A 7,298-nucleotide genomic window follows, 5' to 3' on the forward strand; every position below is an offset into this window, starting at 1 on the left:
TTTATTAAACATCTATCAAGGACATGGCAATTGTCCATGGATTTCATTAGGAGAAATATGACACACAACCCCTACATTCAATAAAGTCAAAATTTAGCAATTCAGAAAGTGTGTTCAGAAAGATATTAACCAAGAGACATACACAGGCAAATATATCTGTGAAAATTTGAATTAAGGTAAACTGTATATACTCAGGCCTGGAGTATGCTAATATGGATTGTAATCCTTCCCAGGGGAACATATAATGCAATGCTTTCCAAAGGTGATGAACCATTTAAAGTTACTTTGTATGGAATAATTCCAAAGACTTTATTTCCTTCAAAGACACTTTGGGAAATATTCCATAATTTGAGATGTATTAAATACAATGAAAGTGTGTTATCAAAATGCTCCTCCATGTGGGTTAAATTTTGTGCATTTTCTTGATGGAAATTCCTTGGGTTTGGAATAATGTGTGTGTTTGGAATAATCTAAGATGATCCAGGGGTGTTCATATTCCTGGGATACACAGATTTTCTAAGAAGTACCTGAGAAGATGGATAGTTTTAAGGGAATCATTTTCTAGGTCCTCAATTTCCACATGTGATTTCTATTTTCCCACAAAGTGATCTTGGAGAGAATGAGCTTGGTTTTGAGAAACCCCACTTTCTTTTCATGACAGGCCTTCTCTTACATTACAGAAAAAATCCTGACTCTAAACCATCTAGATTCTCTCCCTAGTGCATTGCCAAGGGATGGAAACCTTACTCCACACCAAAAGAAAAAGACAAATGGAAAAGTTGGTGACATTGTTGACAAGGGAATGACTGTAATGTCTGGGTAAGATTTTTTTTTTTTTGCAAGGCAGATGTTTTCAATTCAACAATATTTCAGGAGTACCTAATTGACTAATTGTCTGATAGATCATCAAAAATAATTTTTGATGTGATTGCTCTGTGACATTTTTAGAAAATACATGGACAGAGTTGAAGAATTAAATGGTCTTCTGAAATCAAACTTCTTCCATTTCCATCCATTTATTTAGATGAACAGTTTTTTGCTGTGCTAAAATCTGTAGAAGATAAAAACTAGGGATAGAATTAGTGCCAAACCTTATCTAATTAATATAATGATATTTAGAGTAATGATAATGTGTAGTTTTCATTGTTGGATATAAGAACCATATAGGGAAAAAGCCCTGGCCTCATCTATTTAATTAAGAAATTATTACCAGTAATATTTTACTTCTGTGTTAATAATTATGTATGTTCTTTAAAATGAGCACAATAATATTTATAATCATAGCTCAATACAAAAATAATACTTAATACTTAAAGCTTTATGGTCACTGGATTTTTAAAAATAACTTACTTTTCAATTTACATACAGCTTTTTGTTGCACTGAAGTATGACTCAGGGGATCATTACAGACTTCCAAGCACAAAACATATATATATATATATATATATATATATATATATATATATATATATATACACAATCATATATATATGATTTGTATTCTCCAATCAATAATAAGCCATCATACATAACCACTTCTTAGGTGGTTTATTCTTTTTTTTAAAAATATTTTTAATGTATATATATATATACATATACATATGTATATATATTTGGATGAAATTCTGTGGAGGAGTTAGAATGGAACTGCTTATGAACGTAAAGGGAATGAAGAATGATGTGAAAGTTTTGACTGCAAAAGAAGAGTGCACTTTTATTTATTAAATGAATGATTGTGGTTCTCAACTTACTTTGGATAGATTTTACAGAGCACTCTGACAGGTTAATTAAAAAGTGACAGTATTTGTAATTTGCCAGAAATTATACCTTTTGCAATTGATTATAAATTAATGATGGAATTTTAGTTGTCAGTTTATAGATGCACAGATTTTTCATAAATCTTTTTTATGGAAAAAAAAGGTTTAAAGACCACTGATTTAAGCCGTCGTCCATGATTATTCTTCTACCGTCATAATTCCCTCATTTACTCATGCATTTGCAATTTACACCATGAATTTTAATTGTTCCTGGATTTTTCTTTTGGACTGTGATTTGTATTCTCCAATCAATAATAAGCCATCACACATAACCACTTCTTAGGGTGTTTTATTCTTTTTTTAAAAAATATTTTTAATGTTTATTTATTTTTGACAGAGAGAAAGAGAGTGCGAGCGAGGGAGGGGCAGAGAAAGGGAGACAGAATCCGAAGCAAGCTCCAGGCTCCGGGCAGTCAGCACAAAGCCCTGTCAGCACAGAGCCCGAACCCAAAAACTGTGGATCATGACCTGAGCCGCAGTCGGTCGCTTAACCGACTGAGCCATCCAGGCGCCCCTGGATGTTTATTCTTAAATGGGTATTAACGCGTGTTTTTCAGGGTCAGCCTTGAAAATAAAGCAGCCAGTTATTCTGACAGCAAAATGCGTTTCTTTGGGAATGACAGAGGAAGTGCAATTCAGGAGCAGGTTATGGCAAAACCATAGGCAAGTCCAGAGAACAAAGCAGAGTAACACTACTTTATGGAGAAAAGGGTGGAAGCTGGGAGAGGCAGCTGTGAGTGAAAAAGTCCACTGGAGGCAAGTGAGAGCGCCATATGGTGAGGATTTCTTATTGGCTAAATTGTGGCAGTTTCTCATTGGCTGAGCTGTTGCTAGGTGAGGAGAAATGCTTCTTCCTGCTGGGAGAGTAAAGTAGGCTTATTCCTATTAGGGTCTGCATGATACCTCCGCCTTCAGGGCTCCCAACCCCATTTTAAATGAGGTTTCCTTTATTCAGTTTCACAGGGCAAAGTGTTGATCTCTTTCATGGACGTGCTTAATGTATGTTGTCATCCCCTTCGTCCCTTGTCTCTGAAAAAGATGTGAAATGTGAAGAGCTGGCTTGTGGAAGTAGTCTCAGGTATTTCGAGAACTGAGGTGAAGTAGGATGAAGAATAAAAGAGAGGATGCTAGTGTTTGCTGACTGCAGCTTTGGACAGGTCATGCTACTTGTTACAGCTTTAACATTTAATTATCAGTCAGATCCCTTTAGCACTACAATTATTTATCTTTTAAATTAAAAAAAATATTTCTATGAGATCTACCTTAACAGATTTTAAAGTTTTTATTTTTTAACTCTCATTTTGAGATAATTTCAGGCCTTGCAGAATGAATTTTTGTATACTCTTCATTTAGCTTCACCAAATGTTAATATCTTACATGACAGAGTGTATTTGTAAAACTCAGGAAATTAACATTGATACAATACTGTCATCTAATCCAGAGACCTTAGTAAATTCCAATTATCGGGGTGCCTGGGTGGCTCAGTCGGTTGAGCATCCGACTTCAGCTCAGGTCATGATCTTGTGGTCTGTGAGTTCGAGCCCCACATCGGGTTCTGTGCTGACAGCTCAGACTCTGGATCCTGCTTTTGATTCTGTGTCTCCTTCTCTCTCTGCCCCTCCCATGCTCATGCTCTGTCCGTCTCTCTCTGTCAAAAATAAATAAACATTAATAAAAATTAAAAAAAAATTCCAATTATCCCATTAAGACCTTTTTTTCCCCTGGTCCATGAGCCAATCTAATCTCTTTTTGTATGTAGTTATCATGTCTCTTTAACCAGAACAGTTCCTAAATCTTTTAAACACTGAGAACAATTCCTATGTCTTTTTTCTTTATGATATTGACCCATTAGAAGAATACTGACAAAGACTTTTTGCTTGACCAAACTTTGTCGGGCTTCCTAAACTTTCTCCCAGTTCCTTCATTCCTTATGAAATCCAGTTTCAGCGAGAACCCTACTAAGTCCGTTTAACCGGAACCCCACCTTCAATATCTGGTCACCTTCTATATCTGATCAGGTTCTTCACCCCTGCCATTCTCCAGGTGATGTCTGATCACCACGGCTTGTCTTCAGCAAAAACCCTTTTAGGTCAGTTGAGCCAGAATCCCCTCTTACCTCTGATGTTTCCTCTTAGCAGTTTTCCATTCACAGACTCCCTGCCCTGCTCCTTGGCTATAAATTCCCAGTTGTCCATGCAGTGCTGGGAGATGAATCCATCCCTCTCCACTTTTCTACAAAATCTCACTGTGGTAGTCTCTATTCCTATTGCTATGTTCCTGAATAAAGTCTGCCTTACCATCTTTAAAAATGTCATGAACTTGGGGTGTCTAAGTGGTTCAGTCAGTTAAGGGTCTGACTCTTGATTTCAGCTCTGATCATGACCCCAGGGTTCTGGGATGGAGCCCCCCACCCCCACCCCCCTGTTGGGCTCCACACTGAGCATGGAACCTGCTTGGGATTCTCTCTCTCTCTCTCTCTCTCTCTCTCTCTCTCTCTCTCTCCCCTTCTGCCCCCATGCCCTCCTTCCCCCTCCCCCACTTGCATATGTACTCTCTCACCATAAATAAATAAAATGTCATGAACTTTTTTTTTTCTTTAACAGTACACACCAGTTATTTTGTTGTCTGGGTTGGGTGATCTTTCTTTATGATCAAATTCAGGTTTTATATATTTGGACAGAATGTCACAGAAGATGTTGTAATCTCAGAATAGCCTATGAAGAGGTATCTGATATCAATTTGTCTCATTACTGTGAGGTTAACTTTGATCGATTTGTTAAGGTGCTCTCCACCAGGTTTCTCCAATGAAAAGATGGATTATTTTGGGTTGTTTATTAACATAATTTTCCTTTACAAATAAAAATCCTGCATTTTTCTTTCCTTTCTTTCTTTTTTTTTTTTTTAAACTCATCAAAATGTATAGGATCAGAACTCAGGACGGTTGGTGTTCATCTCTGACTTCACATTTCTTTCTTTACCAAGAATGTTAAAATGTTATTTAGACTTTTCATGATGAATCTCTGCCAAACTACAGATTTGACAGCATGACATGTTAAAGAATTTATTTGCAAAAATACATAATTCCATATTAAGAGAGATAAGCTCATTCTATTATCCAATTTTGTATTTTTTAAAAAGTGATTTTTGAATCAGAAGACAAAGGTTGAGGCCTGCTCTACTTTTAATGAGCTTCACGAACTTTCTGTATTCTTGTATTTCAATTGCCTCTTTTGGAGAATGAAAATGAGTTAACCTTACAGGGAGGTCCTGTGACATTCAGAAAAGATAACTGTGTAAGTGATGTTGGGCCCTGTTGGGTGTCTGCATGTCTGAGACAGGAAGATGGGGAGAGATGCTCAAATGCTCTGTATACTCTGGGCACCGAACTCTCCATAGATTCAGCTTCAACACTATTGGAAGTAGTTAGAATCACCAGAAACGGATTAGCCAAATAACTGTTGTAGACTCTCTTTCACACACAGTCACATACACACACCCCAAACTACTTTAAATGCAAGTATAAAGAGAAAACTGGTGTTGGAAACAAACTACTCTTCATTAAAGAACCAGCCAGGTTCTTAGACATCAGAGGTCAAAGGTAGTATTGCTACTCTCTTTAATGGCCTAGGCTGTTTCATATCACCTTACCCTGGACTGCCTTCCTTCTAGCAACTTCTCGCAACTGCATTTCTACAACTCTAGGTAATTATTTTCCTATTTATTACTGAAAAACTCCATGCAAACACACCAATTCCAGTAGCTGTGAGTCTCCACTTTAAAAAGTGGTCATCGGGGGCACCTGGGTGGCTCAGTTGGTTAAGCATCTGACTGCAGCTCGGGTCATGATCTTGTGGTTCATGAGTTTGAGCTCTGCATCAGACTCTGTGCTGACAGCTCAGAGCCTGGAGCCTGCTTCAGATTCTGTGTCTCCCTCTCTCTCTGCCCTTCCCCGGCTCACACTCTGTCTCTCTCAAAAATAAATCAACATTAAAAAGATTAAAAAAAAAGTGGTCATCAGACCCTCTTAGAGCTTCCCAGCAATCCCCCTAACCTCCCTCATCCCTATGATTTCCACTGTTGTCTATGCTATGTTCTTTTCAGGTGCTTGAATTTTTTTTTTAATGTTTATTTATTTTTGAGAGACAGAGAGACAGAGCATGAGCAGGGAAGGGCACAGAGAGAGGGAGACAGAATCTAAGGCAGGCTCCAGGCTCTGGGCTGTCAGCACGGAGCCCGACGCAGGGCTCAAACTCACAAACTGTGAGATCATGACCTGAGCCAAAGTCAGTCACTTAATGGACTGAACCACCCAGGCTCGCCAGGTGCTTGACTTTTGTAGATAAAGGGGCAACATACTGTCAGATATTATCTAAGAAAATGTCTTCCCTCATTCCCTCCAACTTATTTCTTTAGTTATCCCCTGTACTGTTCATTCATTTATTAATCATTCAACAAACATTTATTGGGCGCTTCATAGAAACCAAGCACTGTTCTGGGAGGTGGAGACTTGAAGATCTCATGGTGTTTATAGTCAAGCTCAGTAGATGAAGGCAAAGCCATCTCCCTCAACTTTCTATGAATGTGGTCTTTAACCATTCCATGCCCATTTCCATGTGCATTATAACATGAGCGTTGAAAAGAGTAAACAGTTATAAAAATAGATTATAATTACTGGGGGTTCTTTCACTGTATGGTTACTGCTGCTAAGACAAATGATCCAGGTGAAACCCATTCAGGTAGTCAAGTAGGAGCACAATTACATGTACTTACAGAGTAGCTGTTTTCTATCTCCTTACTCTGCTTACTTCCCTGATTATTGTTTTTAGTCTCCAAGAACTTCTCCATGTGTACCACATTTCCCCAGAATGAGTCATTTAACAAACCACAATGGCTGCATGTCGCTACTCCGCTTAGGGAATGTCCAGATGGTACTCCTTTATGAGCGCACATTGGCTCCTGGTGGTTGATGGGTCCTATACACTTTCCATATGGAAAAAACACTCTATTGGTATTTTTCCAAAGGACCACTTTCTTCATAAGTAGTAAAACACCTTAGATTCTGATTCAGTGGAACTGGAGCAAGACCCAGGAAACAGCATTTTTAACACTAGGGGATAATCTCATTGTCACTGCTCATTGCTGTCAAACTCAGCAGAATGCTACCATTAACTATTGTGTCTTTTTTTTTTTTTGGTATCCTTTGTCCCTATCATAGTGTCATAGTGTCTACAACTCTTTACTTTATTTATTTATTTATTTATTTATTTATTTATTTATTTAACGTTTATTTATTTTTGAGAGAGACAGAGGGCAAATATGGGAGGAGCAGAGAGAGAGGGAGACACAGAAAATGAAGCAGGCTCCAAGCTGCCCAATGCGGGTCTCAAACCCACAAACTGCGAGATAGTGACCTGAGCCGAAGTCAGACACTTAACCAACTGAGACACCCAGGTGTCCGGACTCTTTACTCCATTTAAGTGG

General features: G+C 38.1%; 1 long non-coding RNA gene across 1 annotated transcript; it reads right to left on the reverse strand.

The window, feature by feature from the left end:
* Nucleotides 1-997: 997 nt before the first annotated feature.
* On the reverse strand, nt 998-6,700 carry LOC128314583 (uncharacterized). Its single transcript, XR_008296390.1, has 3 exons — nt 6,588-6,700; nt 3,263-3,465; nt 998-1,051 (listed from the first exon to the last, which is right to left on the reverse strand). It is a non-coding gene; the product is annotated as an uncharacterized LOC128314583 (long non-coding RNA).
* Nucleotides 6,701-7,298: the final 598 nt, after the last annotated feature.

The sequence above is a fragment of the Acinonyx jubatus genome, chromosome B1 (genome assembly GCF_027475565.1).
Source record: "Acinonyx jubatus isolate Ajub_Pintada_27869175 chromosome B1, VMU_Ajub_asm_v1.0, whole genome shotgun sequence".
Classification (NCBI taxonomy): domain Eukaryota; kingdom Metazoa; phylum Chordata; class Mammalia; order Carnivora; family Felidae; genus Acinonyx; species Acinonyx jubatus.